This window comes from Schistocerca piceifrons, chromosome 4 (assembly GCF_021461385.2).
Source record: "Schistocerca piceifrons isolate TAMUIC-IGC-003096 chromosome 4, iqSchPice1.1, whole genome shotgun sequence".
NCBI lineage: Eukaryota > Metazoa > Arthropoda > Insecta > Orthoptera > Acrididae > Schistocerca > Schistocerca piceifrons.
Genome location: NC_060141.1, coordinates 414,248,394 through 414,268,160, shown reverse-complemented (window position 1 = coordinate 414,268,160; position 19,767 = coordinate 414,248,394). Strand labels below are relative to the sequence as shown.

General features: G+C 44.3%; 1 protein-coding gene across 1 annotated transcript in view; it reads right to left on the bottom strand.

Moving 5' to 3' along the window:
• The window catches only part of LOC124795393, a 58,181-nt gene extending 54,649 nt beyond the window's left edge, over positions 1-3,532 (bottom strand). Inside the window, exon 1 of the mRNA XM_047259405.1 lies at positions 3,488-3,532. The gene's annotated coding sequence lies outside the window, so the exon portion shown is untranslated. The remainder of the gene's footprint in view (positions 1-3,487) is intronic.
• Positions 3,533-19,767: the final 16,235 nt, after the last annotated feature.

Sequence of the window (19,767 nt, the reverse complement as noted above, 5' to 3'; positions counted from 1 at the left end):
GAGAACTCCATGTTAGTACACGTGTAACAGAAAAATCATTAATATTATAGCTATTTTCTTCTATACGAAACTCCTACCGAAGTTTTTTGCTAAATGATGTTTTACAGATGTATGAAAATTTATAGCACCGAAAAACCAGCCGCATGAGAACGAATGCCGAAGAAGGCACTCTGATAGAATTCTACAACAGGGTGACAGCTTCCAAGTCATTCTGATTTCATAAACAACGAAATTTTACAGTGAAGCTGTTCAGTACCACAAGTTACGAATGAAAAAAAAAGTCTTTGAAACAGACATTAAATAAAAGTACTTGAGCTACTCAACAAGGAAGAAACTCTTCTGGACTAATCATAATCCTTGCACACCATTTTGTCTGTTGTTCCAACCGATTGTAAAATTCCCATGTAATGATGCTGCTGCTGGTGAACCGAGCCTGAATGTTTCAGACGAACGTTCATTCGTGCAGTATTTGCAACAATGTATCCTGTCCCCAGATAATCGGTCGATCAGTTAGTTCTTGCTTACAACTTGACGATCACGTCTGGCAGTAGGGTGAGAATGTGGTCGAGCCAGCAAAGCAGTGCTTGGTACATAGAAATCTTAATCTGTAGGAACACAGTTCAGATCCTCGTCCGCAATTCTGAATAATGTTTTTTGAAATTACCACAACGGGGCGCTGATACAGCTTCTTCGATAAGACACAGATGATCCTTTTCCTAATTTTTCTCCAACTGAGTTAGGCTTCTTTCACTAACAGGCCCAGTGACGACTGGATCTTAAAATATAGTTTTTCCCCTTCCTTTTTGTGAATGAGGAAAGTGCCAGGTTGCGCCGTAGTTAGGTTTCCATGGGAACTAAGCACTTCTAGCTTTCGTGAACTTGAGGCAGTGTCACTACCGTGTCAAATGGAAACTGAGGGTTCGAATCCACCTCGTACATTGTCATTTGTGTTGAATGTGCCACTTCTCTGTGTGCGTGCTGAATGAATAATCTCATGACAATGCAAAAAACTGAAAACTTCCTCGAAATAAGTTGGATTTAGACTTTATGAACAGAGGCTGGACAAATGGAGAAACATCCGGGGACCTCATTTTAAATAAAAAAAGGAAGAAACTATACGTCTCACGCCCCTTGGTAGCAAGATGTCTTCTTGTCAAACGAAGGAAGGAAGGTTAGAAGTACTGTCGATGGCGTGATCATCGCGAATGGAGCACGAGTTGGGATACAAGAAGGTTGAAGAAGAAAATATCCCTCGTTTACTCCTTCGATTCCACTGTATTGGTTCTGTCATTTTGCTGAACATTATTGATTTCGGTACACTCTGTCCTATCAAATGTGGTTGTAAAATCAAGTTAATCGAAATAAAGTATGTCTGCTGTGGATATCTGTGTACAGATCTTCTGACCACACACAGACGGCATCAGACACAGAGCGTAGCCTTCCGCAATGCCACGCCGCCCCAGCCAAACTCCACCACCTCGCATTAAGAGGCTGTTGCTAACGAATCGTCAATGCCGTGGCATTGCATAGGTTTCAGTTTGCGTCTCATGCGGACACTGAATGGTGACGAGATCTATAGACAGATTCTCACAGGGGACATATCTTAATTCGACTAATGTACTATAGTTTCCAGGCACACTTGGTGGTGGGACACAATGTCTCGAAATCGATGTGGGTAAATCAAATAATAAATTAGTACAATGAAATCGGAGGAGTCAATTACAGATCTACATCTATACTCTGCAACGTACTGGAAAGCGCATGTCCGAGGATACTAAGATTTCTTACAGTTCTATTCAAGTATAGTGCACGTGGAGAAGGAATGCTTAAATGCCTTCGTGCGTCGGGTTCCTATGCGAGCGTTACATGAGGGGCTATTCGAGATTAGCGTAAATGAATTAACTGGTTCAGTACAAAAGAGTGGTTAGATGGGAACTGTATTTAGTAGTGTAAGTGAATACTCATAGCATTATCAATCTGTTGACAATTTTGCGGATGTATATTCTAAAATGCGTACGTGATAAAGGTCGAATGTTACTTTGCTATATTTTTCAATCCTTTCAATTTGTGATGGCTAAAAAAATTATGTCTTTATGCAAGAATCTAACAATGGATTTAAAAAGTGCTGGTTCTTGATACTTTGGAAGTAGACTTTCGCCGGATAGTTTCCATGTATTTTCAAGTATGTGCCAGTTCAGTTTCCTTAGGATATCCGTGACGTTCTCCCGTGGGTCTAACAAACCAGTGACCGCTTGTGCTGTCCTTCTTTGTATATTTCAAAATCCACTATTAGTCCTATTTAGAGTGGGTATCAAATACTTTAGAAATATTCTAGAACAGAAAACGTATAATTATGGCTGCATACCCCTGAGAAACATGGGGAACGACAGAAATTGTTAAAATCGTCCGTAACTATTCAATAAAATCATCCCAGCATATTTCAAAATCTATTTAGAGGAACCACAGAAATTTGAGCCCCGCTCCTCATGAGTACGAGTTTCGTTCCGTAAGCGCTGCGACAGCTCCTTCGGCAAAGACACCAGAATGTCGAGAGCATACCTCCTGTGCTAGGACTAGACGTGGTAAATCGCCGTGATGTTGGTGTAAGTAAATATTGTGTATTTATTTACTCTTTCCGGGTATAAAATCAATAGGAAGTAGGTCGCACGCGAGTATTTGTCAGTGAGCAAAAAGTCGATTTTATAGGACAGTGTACAGTGAACGAGTGCTATTCGGAAAGTAATGTCCGATCGGTCGCGGAATGGTAACCACAGTGGAAATCAAAATGTTTTATTTGCAACAGTTTGCTACATCTTCCAGCTATTTCTTTGCTTTGTCCGACTTAAACATTTGTCGTAGTGTTGTACCAACTTCCCAAGACCGTCATCATTCAAGGCAGCTGCTTGAGTCTTCCGCCACTTCTCCAAGCCTGTCTGAAATTCGTTTTCCGTGCCGAAATGTTGTCTTCGTTGCTAGCGGTTCATTTGAGCAGAGATGAACATTAGAGGGAGCCAAGTACCGGATGTATGGTAGATGATCAAACACTTCCTATCGAAAACGCTGCAGTGTGCGACCGAGCACTGTCATGAAGAAGAAAACGCATGACAGATACGTTATGTAGGGTTGCATGAAATCAGGCGAAATTTCGCGGCGGGCACCCATACTAGGCTGGAGATGCTATTGTTCTAGGAGTCTTTACGTGGTCACCGTGTGCTCAGAGCTGAGTAGACCGACATGACGCGGTCGACAGGCACAATTGAGACATTGCCCAACACGTCCGTGCAAAACTTTATCGCATTTTCACTGTTGTTTCCATGGCACTACCTATCGGACCTTACTTTCCGACTAGCCTCGTAATACTATTGAGTGCGATTTGCAGCGGGATCCCGCGGGTAGGTCAGCAATGTGCCGCAGTAGCGACTGGCGCGTAGCGATCAGCTGACACTTCCCGCATACGGGCCACAGCGCGGAGAGCGCCGGGACTTACCTGTGGAGTGTGCAGAGAGAGCAGTTGCTGTGGACGCGACCGCTGTCGGGAGTCGACTGAAGTGCGCGCTGGTGGCGGCGTGCGCGTATATAGCCGGCCTACATCCTCACCTAACCTACATCTGGCGCACCCCTTCCACCGGCCCCTCTCCCGCGCGGCGCGAGGCTCCGCCCCCTCCGCCTGCAACCCCCGGCGTCGCCAGCCGCGGCTACTCGGAAGAAGCGAGCGCGTCGGCGCGTCGGCGCGTCCGCCGAGGAGTCGCCGTGTCAAGGGCTCCGCCGGCTGCAGGTGGCGCCGCCGCACTTTCGCGCCACTTTCATCTTCCTCGCCGGGGCGACCCCTGCCACGGCTCCTCGAAAGCGAAGATGAGCTCAGGTCTCCTGCGGCAGGGCTACTGTATCTAAAACTACATCTAGATCTACATCGATACTCCGCAGTCCACCTTACGGCGCGTGGTGGACGGTAGCCCATACTAGTCATTACTCCTCCTGTTCCATTCGCAAAGAGAACAGGGGAAAAAAGGCTGTTAGTATGCCTCGGTATGAGTCCAAATTTCTCATATCTTCGAGGTCCTTACGCGTAATGCATATTGGAGGCAACAGATCTGTTCTGTAGTCAGCTTCATATATCGGGTCCGCAGCTCGTGGTCTCGCGGTAGCGTTCTCGCTACCCGACCATGGGGTTCCCGGTTCGATTCCCGGCGGGGTTAGGGATTTTCACCTGCCCCGAGATGACTGGGTGTTGTTGTGTCGTCCTCATTATCATCACTCATCCCCATTACGGTCGGAGGAAGGCAAACCGCCTCCGCTAGGACCTTGCCTAGTCGCGGTGCGGGTCTCCCGGATCGTCCCCTACGCTCCTCGGAATATGGGACATCGTCATCATATACCGGTCTCTAAATTTTCTCAATAGAGTTCCTCGAAAATTACGTTGCTTTCTCCACAGCGATATCCATTTGATTTCCCGAAGCATCCCTAAATACTTAAGTGTTATTCGAACCTATCCGTAATAAATCTAGCAGCCCGCTTCTGAATAGCTTATGTCTTTCTTCAATCCGACCTGGTACGGATTGTAAACATTTGAGCAGTCCTCAAGAACAGACCGCATTAGCGTCCCATATGCAGTCTCCTTTACAGGTGAACCACACTTTCCTAGAATTGTCGCAGTAAACTGAAGTCGACCGTTCGCCTTTCCTACCACAATCCTAATTCCATTTCGTATGCAACGTTACGAGCAGATATTTAAACGACGTGACTGTGTCAAGCAGCACAGTATTAATGCCGTATTCGAACATAACTAGATTGTTTTTCCTACTCATCCGCATAACTTAAATTTCTATACATTTAAAGCTAGCTGCCATTCATCACGCCAACTAGACATTTTCCCTACGTCATCTTGTATTCTCCTACAGTCACTCAACTTCGACACTTTACCATACGCTACAGCATCATGAGCAAACAGCCGCAGATTACTGCCCACCCTGTCCGCTAGATCAGTTATGTATACAGCGAACAACAACGGTCCTATCACACTTCCCTGCTGCCTTCCTGACGATACCCTTGTATCGGATAAACACTCGCTTTCGTGAACAACATATTGGGTTCTATTATTTAAGATATCTTCGAGTCATTCACATGTCTGTGAACTTATTCCATATATTCCTACCTTCTTTAACAGCCTGCAATGCGGCATTGTGTCAAACGCTTTCCGGAAATCTGGAAATATGGAATTTGCCTGTTGCCGTTCGTTCATAGTTTGCAGTATATCATGTGAGAAAAGGGTGAGCTTTCTAAAACCATCTGATTCATGGACATAAGCTTCTCGGTCTCAAGGAAATTTATTACATTCAAACTAAGAAGATGTTCGCTGATTCTGCTGCAAGCCGAAGTTAGGGATAATGGTCTGTAATTTTCCGTTCTTTTGCCCTTCTTATACATAGCAATCACCTGCGCTTTTTCCAGTCGCTTGAGACTTTGCGCTGGGCTAGAGATTCACGATAAATGCGAGCTAAGTAAAGGGTCAATGTCGTACGCAGGTCTTTGAAAAACCAAACTGGGGTTCCATCCTGACCTGGTGACTCATTTGTTTTCAACTTTTTCAGTTGTTTCTCTGCGCCAGGGATGTTTGTTACTATGTCTTCCATACGGGAGTGTGTTCCTTGGTCAAACGACGGTATGTTTGCACGATGCTCCTGATTATTTCTTAATGGTGGAATTTAAAACTTTGAGTTTCGTTTTGCTATCTTCAACTGCCATGCCAGACTGATCTACAAGTGACTGGATGGAAGCCTTAGACCCACTTAGCGATTTTACGTAGTTCCATAATGTTATCGGATTCTCTGCCAGATCTTTTGCTAAGGTATTTCGGTGGTAGTAATCTTATGCTTCGCGCATAGACCTTTGCACAACCGCACGACACTGTACTAACATTTACTTCTCGTCATTCGCGCGTTCTCTTTTGAACCGAGAGTACAACAGCCTCTGCTTCCCCAGCACTTTCCGAGTCTCGTTATTAAACCTTGAGTAGGTATATAATTCCCCATACCGCGAGTTACAATCTGCCTGAACTTTGCCCACAATCCCTCTACATTCATACTACTGGAACTAAGTGATGTCATTTCACACTCTAAGTGAGATGATAACAACTGCTTATCTGCTCTTTCTAGCAGTAACATTCTCCTAGCCTTCTTAACTGAGCTATTAACTTTCGTAGCCATTGTTACTATAAGAAATCATCGTCCTAATCCCAGTTTCTATATTGACGTTGTCGATAAGGTCCGGCCTGTTTGTAGCTACAAGGTTTAAGATATTTCCATTGTGTGTGAATTGTCGGACAAGTTATTCAAGAATGTTTTCAGAAAACGTGTTCAAAGGAAACTTGACATGACTGTCTGTCTGTACCCCCTGCAAATAATCTATAGACATTTCTGCCTATACTCGGTCGGTTAGAGTCACCAAAAAAAATGGCTCTGAGCACTATGGGACTCAACTGCTGTGGTCATAAGTCCCCTAGAACTTAGAACTAGTTAAACCTAACTAACCTAAGGACAGCACACAACACCCAGCCATCACGAGGCAGAGAAAATCCCTGACCCCGCCGGGAATCGAACCCGGGAACCCGGGCGTGGGAAGCGAGAACGCTACCGCACGACCACGAGATGCGGGCGGTTAGAGTCACCTCCAACTAGTAATACACGATCTGGAGATTTGCACACTACTGACCGTAAACTTTCTTTGAATGACTCTAGAGATGTTACTAGAGAATCGGGTGGCCGGTAAAAACATCCAACAATTAACTCGGTTTCACCTACACTTGTTACACGTGACCAGATAGCTTCACTGTCCCACTCAACTTCGACCTCAATAGAGACAATATTTTTGTTAACTGTAATAAACACTCCCCCTCCTATGGCCTCTAATCTGTCTTTACGACATACGTTCCATGACTCGCTTAACATCTCAGAGCCTTCCACTTGGGGTTTCAGCCAGCTCTCGGTCCCAAGAATAATCTGAGCTCGAGAACTTTCCTCGAGGGCAGTAAATTCGGGAACTTTGACGAATACTTATTCAATTTACTGATAAAATGTTGACAGTCGAAGTTCAAATGGTTCAGATGGCTCTGAGCACTATGGGACTTCTGAGGTCATCAGTCCCCTAGAACTCAGAACTACTTAAACCTAACTAACCTAAGGACATCACACACATCCATGCCCATGGCAGGATTCGAACCTGCGACCGTAGCGGTCGCGCGGTTCCAGACTGTAGTGCCTAGAACCGCTCGGCCATTCCGGCTGGCCACAGTCCAAGTGTCTTTACTCTGAACGCGGTCTGACTTACTTTGTTGTGTATCAGCTGCCGAGTGTTCATCAGACTACATCTAGAGAAACGTTATCTCCAGATGTGAATGTGCAGCTCGGGGTACCTCCGCATACTATTTGAGTTTGTCAGTCATATTCCTGAGTGTAGCGAAAATAAGACTCCCTAAAAACCCAATGCACTTTTATCCGAATTTTCAAAGAGTGAAAAATGGACAAATGGGCTATCAAACTGGTCCAGTTTTCCGGAACAAAAAATTTAAGCGCTTGAAAGTTATATGATGATCCAGAAAAACTTCGTGGTTTGAGGGTCAGTTTTTTCAGAGTTTTCATTACCAAACGAAGAACGGGAAACGGACAAGTAGGGTATCAAATCGAGAAGCGCGAGGTCTCCTTCAACAAACAAATATTTCATCAAAACTTATTCCTGAAATTCAACTTAAGTGCAACGTGCATAGCTATACTGCATATTAGTGACATGACAATTTTTCCGGACAGGGGCTCGACGCCGAATTTCCCACTTATTACGAGTGATCGACTTCACACTTGGGCTGCCCGAGTACGCTCCGCAGACGGACCTACTCTTCCACATGTCACACACCTATATATTTCTTCTTATAAATTGTTAATTCATTTACCCACACTCGCACATGTCGTGATTCCCGTGCAAGTCTTTTTAGAATCAAGGCAACCAGAAGTCATAGATTATCATTGTCATTTTCGTCTCAGGCATGTCTTCGTCTTATTTGATGACAAACTACAGTTCCAAATATTGAGATTTATCCCTGACATTCAACTTAACTGTAATAAGTGTAATAATCTACGATAAGAAATAGATGGGTGTGTGATATACGGTAGTTTGGGTCAGTCGGGGGAACGTGCTCGGACAGCCTACGTGGTGAGACGACCGCTCGTGATTAGCGGGAAATCCGGGTTCGAGACAAAGCCCGCCACAGATTTTTTCATACGTCGCTTTAGGTCTATACCGATTACAGCTACGTTGAATTTCAGGAATAAATTTAAACCTTAGTTCGTTATGTAAATGTAAATAAATATTTCATTGATTGGCAGTAATCAGGGGAATTAAGAAAATAACGGAGCACCCATCGATATTTAAACATATTACACTTCATGCTTTCACAACAAAAGTTGAAAATAAAAACAAATAAAAAATGCTGAAATGTTTTGTGAAATGATTTGTCTATGCATGCTGTATTTCCATCAGACGCGGTACACAGCCCTAGACATCAGAGGGCTCCACATGTAATACTGTTCGTCGCCTACTAGATGGCGCGCATACCTGGAGCTGCTTTATTATTGCCCTATAAAACACTTTATTCTTGCCCTATAAAACATTCAAATACACCCTCAGACAAGAGAAACATCATACCACGAAGGAGTTACGCGAAAATGTACAGACAAACAGATGATTATAATTTCAGGAAAAATGTATGATTTATTCAAGAGGAAGAAATTCACAAACAGAGCAAGTCAATAACGCGTTGGTCCTCCGCGCCCATCACGCAAGCAATTATTCGGCTTGGAGTTGATTGATAGAGTTGTTGGATGTCCTCCTGTGAGATGTCGTGCCAAATTCTGTCCAAATGGCGTGTTAGAAGGAAAAAGTCACTAGGTGGTTGGAAGGCTCTGCCCATAATTCTCCAAACGTTCTGAACAGGGGAGACATCCGGCGACCGTGCTGGCCAAGGTAAGGTTTGGCAAGCACGAAGACAAGCAGCAGAAACACTCGATGTGTGCGGCCAGACGTTATCTTGCTGAAATGTAAGCACTGGATGTTTTGCCATGAAGGGAAATAAAACGAATCATAGAGTACCGGCGTGCCGCTGTGCTGTAAGGACGCCACAGTATCGTACCGCAGTTCGGGCCATCTATGGGCACGTCTACGGCCTGGAATCTCATTAACTGAAATAGAATTGTCTTCAGTGATGAGTCCCTCTTCGAAATAAGCCCTCATGACCATCGAAGACGTGTATGGAGACACCCCACATAGCGGTGCTAGTACGGACCAAAATAAGAAAAATATGTCGAGTGAACATGGGCTCTAAAGCACACACCTTATGTGCCAGAGCACTTGTTCCTCTTTCCTACTGTGAAACCCGTCTGTGCCACTGAACAAGTGCTCGTAGCTCTTAAGGTATGCATTTCAGTATCCATGTTTACTAGAAATTTTTTGCTTCAAATGATCGGTCCTTTCACATCCCTGAATACTGACCACCCCTCCTGCGACACCCTGTTTTTGACGTGCATTTTTTTTAAATTACGTAATTTTTCTTGCTTTCATGTCTTGCCGCAGTTATTCTGATTCAGATCTTTTGTCCTGTGGCAGGACCGTGTTACAAGAGTGCTAGTAGGCCACTTTCCTATAAGCCACGGAACTCTCTAGCTGGATCTTTGTTGATCAATTATGGACTGTGGGACAACAGCTGGCATGTACACTCCTGGAAATTGAAATAAGAACACCGTGAATTCATTGTCCCAGGAAGGGGAAACTTTATTGACACATTCCTGGGGTCAGATACATCACATGATCACACTGACAGAACCACAGGCATATAGACACAGGCAACAGAGCATGCACAATGTCGGCACTAGTACAGTGTATATCCACCTTTCGCAGCAATGCAGGTTGCTATTCTCCCATGGAGACGATCGTAGAGATGCTGGATGTAGTCCTGTGGAACGGCTTGCCATGCCATTTCCACCTGGCGCCTCAGTTGGACCAGCGTTCGTGCTGGACGTGCAGACCGCGTGAGACGACGCTTCATCCAGTCCCAAACATGCTCAATGGGGGACAGATCCGGAGATCTTGCTGGCCAGGGTAGTTGACTTACACCTTCTAGAGCACGTTGGGTGGCACGGGATACATGCGGACGTGCATTGTCCTGTTGGAACAGCAAGTTCCCTTGCCGGTCTAGGAATGGTAGAACGATGGGTTCGATGACGGTTTGGATGTACCGTGCACTATTCAGTGTCCCCTCGACGATCATCAGTGGTGTACGGCCAGTGCAGGAGATCGCTCCCCACACCATGATGCCGGGTGTTGGCCCTGTGTGCCTCGGTCGTATGCAGTCCTGATTGTGGCGCTCACCTGCACGGCGCCAAACACGCATACGACCATCATTGGCACCAAGGCAGAAGCGACTCTCATCGCTGAAGACGACACGTCTCCATTCGTCCCTCCATTCACGCCTGTCGCGACACCACTGGAGGCGGGCTGCACGATGTTGGGGCGTGAGCGGAAGACGGCCTAACGGTGTGCGGGACCGTAGCCCAGCTTCATGGAGACGGTTGCGAATGGTCCTCGCCGATACCCCAGGAGCAACAGTGTCCCTAATTTGCTGGGAAGTGGCGGTGCGGTCCCCTACGGCACTGCGTAGGATCCTAAGGTCTTGGCGTGCATCCGTGCGTCGCTGCGGTCCGGTCCCAGGTCGACGGGCACGTGCACCTTCCGCCGACCACTGGCGACAACATCGATGTACTGTGGAGACCTCACGCCCCACGTGTTGAGCAATTCGGCGGTACGTCCACCCGGCCTCCCGCATGCCCACTATACGCCCTCGCTCAAAGTCCGTCAACTGCACATACGGTTCACGTCCACGCTGTCGCGGCATGGTACCAGTGTTAAAGACTGCGATGGAGCTCCGTATGCCACGGCAAACTGGCTGACACTGACGGCGGCGGTGCACAAATGCTGCGCAGCTAGCGCCATTCGACGGCCAACACCGCGGTTCCTGGTGTGTCCGCTGTGCCGTGCGTGTGATCATTGCTTGTACAGCCCTCTCGCAGTGTCCGGAGCAAGTATGGTGGGTCTGACACACCGGTGTCAATGTGTTCTTTTTTCCATTTCCAGGAGTGTATTTCTTGATGCAATAATTTACCAACAGCTGCATGAATTGTAGACATTTATTTGATGAGCTTCTTATGTGCTACCAGTTTCGGCATTACATTGATGCCATCTTCAGGCCCCACACGTCATAGTCGTAAAATCGCTATACACGGAAGAAGCCATATAACTGGATCCGTGAATCAAATCGCTGTGCCACCAAGAGTTGCTACATAGCGATTAACCTTCAAATTATCAGTCTGCACCACATTTGCTGCAAATTGTGCCTCTTCCGCCCAAAGAATATTCTCTGGCTACATGCTATCCATTTCCCTGTGTGCCAAAAACGAGAGGCAAAGTCACGGCGTTGTAGCCTATCTTGCGACATTACTCGGTTAACATTCGGAGTCTTGTAGGGGATACCAGTGTAAAATGCACCGTAAAATCTTTTGAACTGTTCACCAGGGGAGAGACAATTCCCGTGTCACAATTCGAGTAGTGGCTGCAGCATTTGAGGCATGTGCCTCACGGCCAACTACAGCTGCAACAATTATCGTGGGAATAGGCCGCCTGCTTCTCCCTGATACACCATCTAATTCACCTGTTTCTTCAGATTTATTGATCATATTCTTTAGTCCATTTACTGACATGGAGCCTCTTCGCTGATGTTTTGTCTGCGGTATTTCGCCGGCCGAAGAGGCCGAGCGGTTCTAGGCGCTACATTCTGGAACCGCGCGACCGCTACGGTCGCAGGTTCGATTCCTGCCTCGGGCATGGATGTGTGTGATGTCCTTAGGTTAGTTAGGTTTAAGTAGTTCTAAGTTCGTGGGAACTGATGACCTCAGCAGTTAAGTTCCATGGTGCTCGGAGCCATTTTTTGTGGCATTTCCGCAATGCACGCTGCTATTGTTGCCTACTGATAAACGCGGGAACTGGGTGTTTAAGTTGACCTCATCATTTCATCATCATCATCATTCGTGACAGTGGATAGATTGGACAGCGTAAAAATTGGACTGCGTGAAAATTGGGACTTTGTACGGACGCTGATGACCGTGCAGTTGAACACCCGGCAAACCAAACATCATCATCATCATCATCGTACTAATAAGGAACTTTACCAACACTGCGCGCTCTTTCTTCTCAATAGCCATTGCATTTTGTACCGAAAACGTTATCTTTCTTAACCCTTTAAAACAACAGTCACTTCACAAAAGAAGTCAACAGGCGTTGCCAAGCGCAAAAATAGAATACTGACGTTAAAATAGGATAGGTTTCACATTCTGACTGCTTACAGTGCCACATTGTTTCCTTTGGCAGAAAGTGGAACTACTATATTTCAGCGTACTCCGCGAGCGCAGCGAGTAATGAACATACCTATGATGTACCGGCGTCCTGCGAGGTATACAACCCGCACAAGAGTACCAAATTGGTTCAAATGGCTCTGAGCACTATGGGCCATCAGTCCCCTAGAACTTAGAACTACTTAAACCTAACTAGCCTAAGGACATCACGCACATCCATGCCCGAGGCAGGATTCGAACCTGCGACCGTAGCAGTCCCGTGGTTCCGGACTGCAGCGTGCAGAACCGCACGGCCACCGCGGCCGGCGCACAAGAGTACCCAGTAGACCTTCAGTTTTATTATAACCATCTGGTACATGACTTGAAAAAGTAACTAGACGTAGGATCGGCTTATCCCAGCGGTTTCTTAACAATTTTTTTCCTGACTCCCTATCACATTTATTGTGCGCTGCCCTAGTCCAGATATTGGTCCGTCTAACGCAACTGAAGCGCGCTGTTGATATGGTTAGATCAGTCTAAAAATAAACCTTGGAACGCTATAAATGACACAGAATTGGTATCAGGCGGTCATGACACCCTCCACCGCCACCACGAGTCGTGACAGACAAGTTATGTGTTCGAGCCAGTCAGTTGTATGGCATCAGTGCAGTAAGATAGGTCGACACGGAAACACGATAGAATGGAAGAAAGGAGCTATTTTGTTTCATCGTGTCCATGATCACACCGTAAATGAAGTCGCCCCTTACGAAGGTCTAGAGCGCACACCGCTCAACCTGTGAACAACGAATGCTGAATCCCACGCAGTCACATAAGAAGCGTAGGAATATTGATCTTAACCGACAGGGACCGGAGGTAAATGTCACGTCTTTTCAAAGACAGCCGATTTCAAACCCGAGAGGCACTTGCTGCTGTCAGTGAGTGCAGGGCCAACTCGAACAATTTTCGGGCGAACATCACGAAGAGCACTCCGTCTAATGGACACTTGGGATCGACTACCTCGAAAAAGGCCACTTTTCCCAGTGACACCTAAGGCTGCTCGTCATCAAAGGGCAAAACAGCACAGAAACTGGGTAGCAGCTAACTGGAGGCTTGTAATGTGGTCCGACGAGTTGCGATTTTTCACGATTTTAAACCATGTGTAAAAGAGGTGCTGGGTAGTGAGAAGTAGTATTGTGGGATTTCTAGGACAGGCTACATTCAATAGGTGGTGTTGCTGAATCAAAAAGGGATATGGCATATTACGTGAAAGATAGAATACCTACCTAAGATGTCAGTAATAGCTTTATCTCGCTATAACTCTTTTAACAACGCACTATCGTTCACCGCATTAAGTGAATGTCGGCTTAGTGCCGGCTAACGAGACACATTAATTTTCCGTGAATTAAAGAATGATAAGTAATTAATCTCTATATACGGCTGTCGCATGTGAAATGGGCGTGCCGGATCGGAGAAAACATTAAACCCTATCATCAATCTAATTCATCAAACAGTACGCAATGGTGACGAACGATCCGAACGACCGTACGACGCCATGATTCACTATTTGTTATTTTCTTCATAGGCAATATGGAATTCTTAAACTCTGCTCTGCAGATTGTCATACGTTAAATATATCTTGAGAGTGCGGGTGGCATAATCATTAAAAAGGAAATTCCATAGGCAAACATCAAGTTTATTACACAAAGCATTTTACTTTTGAATATAAAAGACAAGAATGACAACTTACTGGGATTCACTCTATGGTCTCATAGCTTAATCTGATTTAATTGGCTCGACACACATCTCAGCAGTGGCACCTATCTCGATAAGGAATAAATTAAAATGATGAGACACGAAAAGGAGAGTGTATGTGGGAGCTTGACAGATGCAGAAAATTACGTCAGTGCTTGCAAAGATCTGGCAACAATAAGCGTACAAACTACATCGATAGCAGAACTCGTTACAAGACGGTTAAAAGAACAAAGTGGCCTCCCGTCTGCATCTTTACGTAACTTGAGCGCAATTCTCGAATTATCTGAAAGCATAGTTACTAATATTAACGTTAATACGAACATTTATCAGTCAACTGCGCCATACCGACGCATTATCCATTCGCCACGAGGTCTCAAGTTCGTGCACAAAGCAACAAGATTGACCACTGATTTACTTCAAACTTTGTACACCTTTAGTAGGCCATTAAAACAACATAATGCTCAAGTTGTAAGGAGCATTACTCTCGCAATTCCGAGAAAATCGCAAGTGAAGTTTTACGCGTCTGCTATGCATCTGATGTGTCTATTTGTAGGTGGCAAACGTTAGAGTTCGTAGTGGTCAAGTGGTTAGCGTCCAAGCTTCGTAGGACGAACGCGTATGAGACGACGGTTTGACTCCCGCTCAAACCTTCTTTTTTGTAATAGAAGTGTAAATTCTGTGATATTCAAAAAATTTGCACCTACCCTAATCGTTCTTACTATTTTAGGAACGTCTCAGCGCTGATCAGGTCAACTGCCAGATGGGGACTGCCTTTGGGCCCGAATCACGAAGCGTCGATGTGCAAAGTACTCCTGGATACCTTAACAGATTGCATATATAAGGGACTTCGCAAATCACGACAGGCATATATTTTCAGGAAAAAATTATGCATTTATTCATTTATTTGTCGATGGTTATAAATACGTGTGTTCTAATAATTAAATTTAATTAAAAAGGGTAAGTAGTCAAATAATACGAAATTCACTAAAACTTCATGCATATACACGTGTTCTTTTAATCACATTACTTCTCAAATGTCATATAAATTAAATGATATGAATAGCGATGAAAAAAATATATTAAACATGATGTTTGAGAAGGAGTCGAATCGTTGCCTCCTTCACGTTCGTCTTACGTAGCTCGAACACTAACCGCTTGTCCACCAAGAACTTCCAGCTACATCACCTACGCAGACACATGAGATGAATAATAGACGCGTCAAACTTCTCTTGAGATTTTCTCGGAATTGCCAAATTTACAGAGTAGTGGACCTTACTACTTGCACAGTACGTTGTTTTAATGGCCTACTAAAGGTGTACAAAGTTTGAAGTATATCTGTGATCCCAGCCGTCGTGGCATCTCCTTGTAAGTGGATTTCGCATGCAATAAGTAGGAAAATACGAATAGAATTTGCAGGTGAACAAGAAAGCTCTGATGCTTTCGGGTTTACAGATTTCCTAACTCAAACACCTTGCGACTTAATTTGATTTCTTATTCAACAGGAAGAAACATCTTACCGACCGAGGGCTGGAAGACGATTCTACCAACACGAAGTCAACCTCCGTCCCTTGTGCAGAGCGACGACCGAATTTTTTATGAGAGGGAGGTGCCACCGGCTTCGCTAGCCAATGAGGATTGGCAGAAAAGCCGCTAAAGCTACTTTCTGCTTTCGTAAAGGACTCTAACGAGGCAAGATGGCATGCGATTCGCTCAAGTTGGTTCAGGAAGACCTCTTTGCGACACCAGAAGTACGTGAAAAGCGAAGTTCTGAAGGCTGGTATTGCTACTTGGGAGAATAAGTAAAGGGACTTCCTCGGCCTCTAAAAAACATTTAAATCACTCAGCCATGCTCTAAAAATAAACAGTCAAGGCGGGGAAGATAAACCATTATCGCTACACGAGAGAGTCTGCTGCACTTAATCAAAAATAAAACAAAATACCTTGCTCCCATCCTCCTTCAAGTATTAGCGTGATTTTTATGTAGAAAATTAACAGCTAGAATATCATACAATCGCAAGATCAAAAATGTAGTAAAATTTGAAAAGACTGCGAAACAAGAGCACGTGTTTTATTTGCACCGTCGGCCTGGCCCAGTGAGCCGTTTTAACCGCACTATATGGCAGGTACAGTTCAGGATGTCGGTCGTTCCGTGATGTTTTTGGCCGCGCGGTTTGAGGCGCAATGTCACGGATTGCTGGAGGTTAGAGTCCTTCCTCGGGCATAGTTGTGTGTGTTGTTCTTAGCATAAGTTACTTTAAGTTAATTTAAGTCTAGGGACAGATGACCTCAGCCGTTTGGTCCCTTAGGAACTTACACACATTTGAACATTTCTTTATGTTTTGGGGGAGATTTTAGTACTTTGAACTAGGATATTTTTTCAACATTATCGGCGACTAGGTGCTGTCCTTTCTTCTACGTCTTTATAGCGACTATACTGTCGACACATACACGTTTAATTTGATAACTGCCATCTTCTCATACCTGTTCCTGATTTGACGAGCGCTCAGACACGATATGGCACTTAATAGGTCGCTAAATCCTTCGAAGTTAATCCTATAGAAAATATCTGGGACTGTTAGAAACAGCTAGTGAAACTTAGTAGTCAGCGTCCACCTAATCGAATCATCAATGAGCGACTTCAGGTGGTAATGGCTTTCCTGAATAAATTATCTCTTTTTCACCTAATTGAGGCCATTACCGAGGCTAGAGGTGGTGTTATACGGCATTAGCGGGATGTCTACTGGGGGAGGGAGGATTACCGTTTTTTTCCGGTGTGCTTATAGGGCTTATAGCAATAAGTGGCACACGTATTGTAAATTTATAGAGAATACCCGGAACAGATTTATCATTAATGTCGTAATGATCATCACACAATTTTTCAAATCTGGGAATGAAAATGGAAATACAGGATAAGTACCACCTACTGTTCCATGTTAATTTCCTCAAGATGAGAACTGCATGGCAGGTGTCTTACAACGAACTGCGAACGGTAGTCAACGGATTTTTATTTGTCGGTCCTGGCGGGCACAATTAAACAGCTCAGGTATAGAGAACAAATAAAAGTTTATTGAACACGATTTCCACAAAAATATGCTCCACAATGAAACAAAGGACAGGATAGTTCTCCAACAAGTAAAACAAAATGGATGGTAGCATTTAAGTAGCTGAAACAAAATAAATGATGATTTGTAAATAACAGAGCCACTTAGATTCCTGGAATCACAATGTAAATCAATAAATTCTTGAGAGATTTACACACGCTTCAGTGAACACAATCTTAAGGTCTTAATAACTTTTGGTTGGAACGGAAAAATAAGTTTCTCACTTCAGGTTTAAAACCAGAGTTCAAATCCAAGCTCCATTCAAGAAGAATAAACACGTAACAAATCTTGCGTTATGCTTGACTGAACAAGTATTGAGATTCAACAGTAATGAAATATCTAAGTTCTAAAAGGATGGAAATTTCCGGTCTGACAGTATCTCATCGTCTTGAAGGACAGCAGGGCAATTATACCGAGTCCCAACAGGCACATCACTGTTCACGTAGAGTCCCAGCTGAGGAGACAGCGTGCTGCCCAGAAATCGATGGCCCAGTCCATGACGTGGTGTAGTGGAGATCTTCGGACTGCTTGCTGCGACACACCTGTTGTCCGGAGCTCATGCAGCGCCTAAATACATGCGTGCCGATTTTTGGCGCGTGACTTGGTGGATGCATGAAAAGGCGCGGTTTGTCAACGACCTCTAATGTTTCCGTCCAGTTTGCCTGGTGGCCCGGCCGGAGTGTTTTTGACACCCTCTGCTGGTTTGGACTCGAATTTCCAGGGTTGCGAAGTTCCATATCGTCTGCGTTGTAGGGGCTGAGCTCGCTGCAATCTGCATGACGAATAAGTTGTGCGTGGTGCCTTCGACGCCTGAAGTCTAAAGCGCCGCGTCACATTTTTTTATTTAGTCTCTTTGTATCTTTGACTGTTGCAGAAGCTGTCTCATAGTGGAACATTTTTATGGTGTTCGTATAAATGCTGTGCTTGGAAGCGACTGAGTTACCCTTATAGTAGCCCTTGCAAAGTCTCTTATAAGTTTTAATAATATTAACACATTCCTACAAAAGTTTCTTCTTGATCTCGAAAATTCCAAAAGATGCTCCCGTGGAATTTTTCCTGTGAAATGTCGAACGACGTTTAAATGTCTTAAACATTGCCACTGTCCTTAAAGTTTAGCCTGTGAGTTCATAAGGTTCTATAACCCCAGCTTTCATGCCATGAAACAGTATGTTTTTAAATGAAATCTGACTTACAAGCGAACAACACAATGTAACATTTATCTTATATACTGTAGTGACCAGAAACTTTCTCATAGCACAATGGAATAATATAAGGGGGATTTAACATAAGCTAAACCAATATAATTTGAAACCATACCATTTCCAATAAATATCATATGGCTACTCCCTATCCGTGTTGTCGAATCATCCCTCCAGGAGTAATTCGTGCAATACAAATGAACTTGCACAAGATCTCCTACAACACCAAATAAATTGAAATGAGCTCCTATGATAGCTACATATCGACGATTTCGTCAGTGTAGACATGTGACTCGCAGTTCCCTCGGCATCCGCTTACCATTTTAGCTGAAAATTGAATTTAAAAATAAATTAATCTCTTTTCTGAAGACAGACCAGTCTATTTCGTCGTGAGACACAATGAAGTTGAATGTACTTCGTGAACTAGGTCCCTAAATGACAATATATAAAGATGTATTCAGAGATCAGAGGAATAGAAAATGACTTTGTAAGAGCCACAGATCATGCGAATACTAAATAAGATTTTATATGAATAGAATGTCCCAAGTCTTACATACAAGTATCCTTCATCGGCCATGTGGCTTCACAGTAGCATACATTTACAGAAGCCAGAAAAACAATTCTACATTCATATTAGCAGCCTAAAGGTTATTTAAGGAGTGGAAAAGCAATGGTATAAACTACTTGCCGGCTCGGATGAATGAAAAAAAAAAAAAAAAAAAACCTGATATCGATTCCCACGTGTTCCAACCAAGTTATGAAACAGAACAAAGGAGCTAACCTTGCGCACATGAAAATCGTTTGCAATGTATCTAGCGTGAATAAATCTGAAAACCACATTCCGTACATTTACGCAACCAAGATCTTACCGTCATCCTGGACGTAGTAGCTTTAATGTGTCCATTTAAATAGCACAAGGAAAGCGTCTGTACTAAACAGTTTAGCATGTCCTGTCAGGAAAACAAGAGAATGTACACAGTTGCAGGCAGATGCGAAGAGTGTCCCCCACTTTTTTCACAAGCCGTGCAGGGTCTTGCAAACCAATTCACCGCCCCAAGCAATTTTGTTGGCTGGCTAAATTCAGAGTTTATGTAGCGTATTCAAGACGTGTCTTTGCTGTTCTCAACAAAAGATGAAGTTACTTCACCAGGTGGAACACTGACTGTATGTACTCTGAGAGATGCAAGTGCTTATCCATGCTCATATTGATATATAGTACGAAAGATATCTATAGCGTATGGCTTTCGCGTTTCTGGAGCATGTGGAGGTTATTGCGGAAGACATTATTTG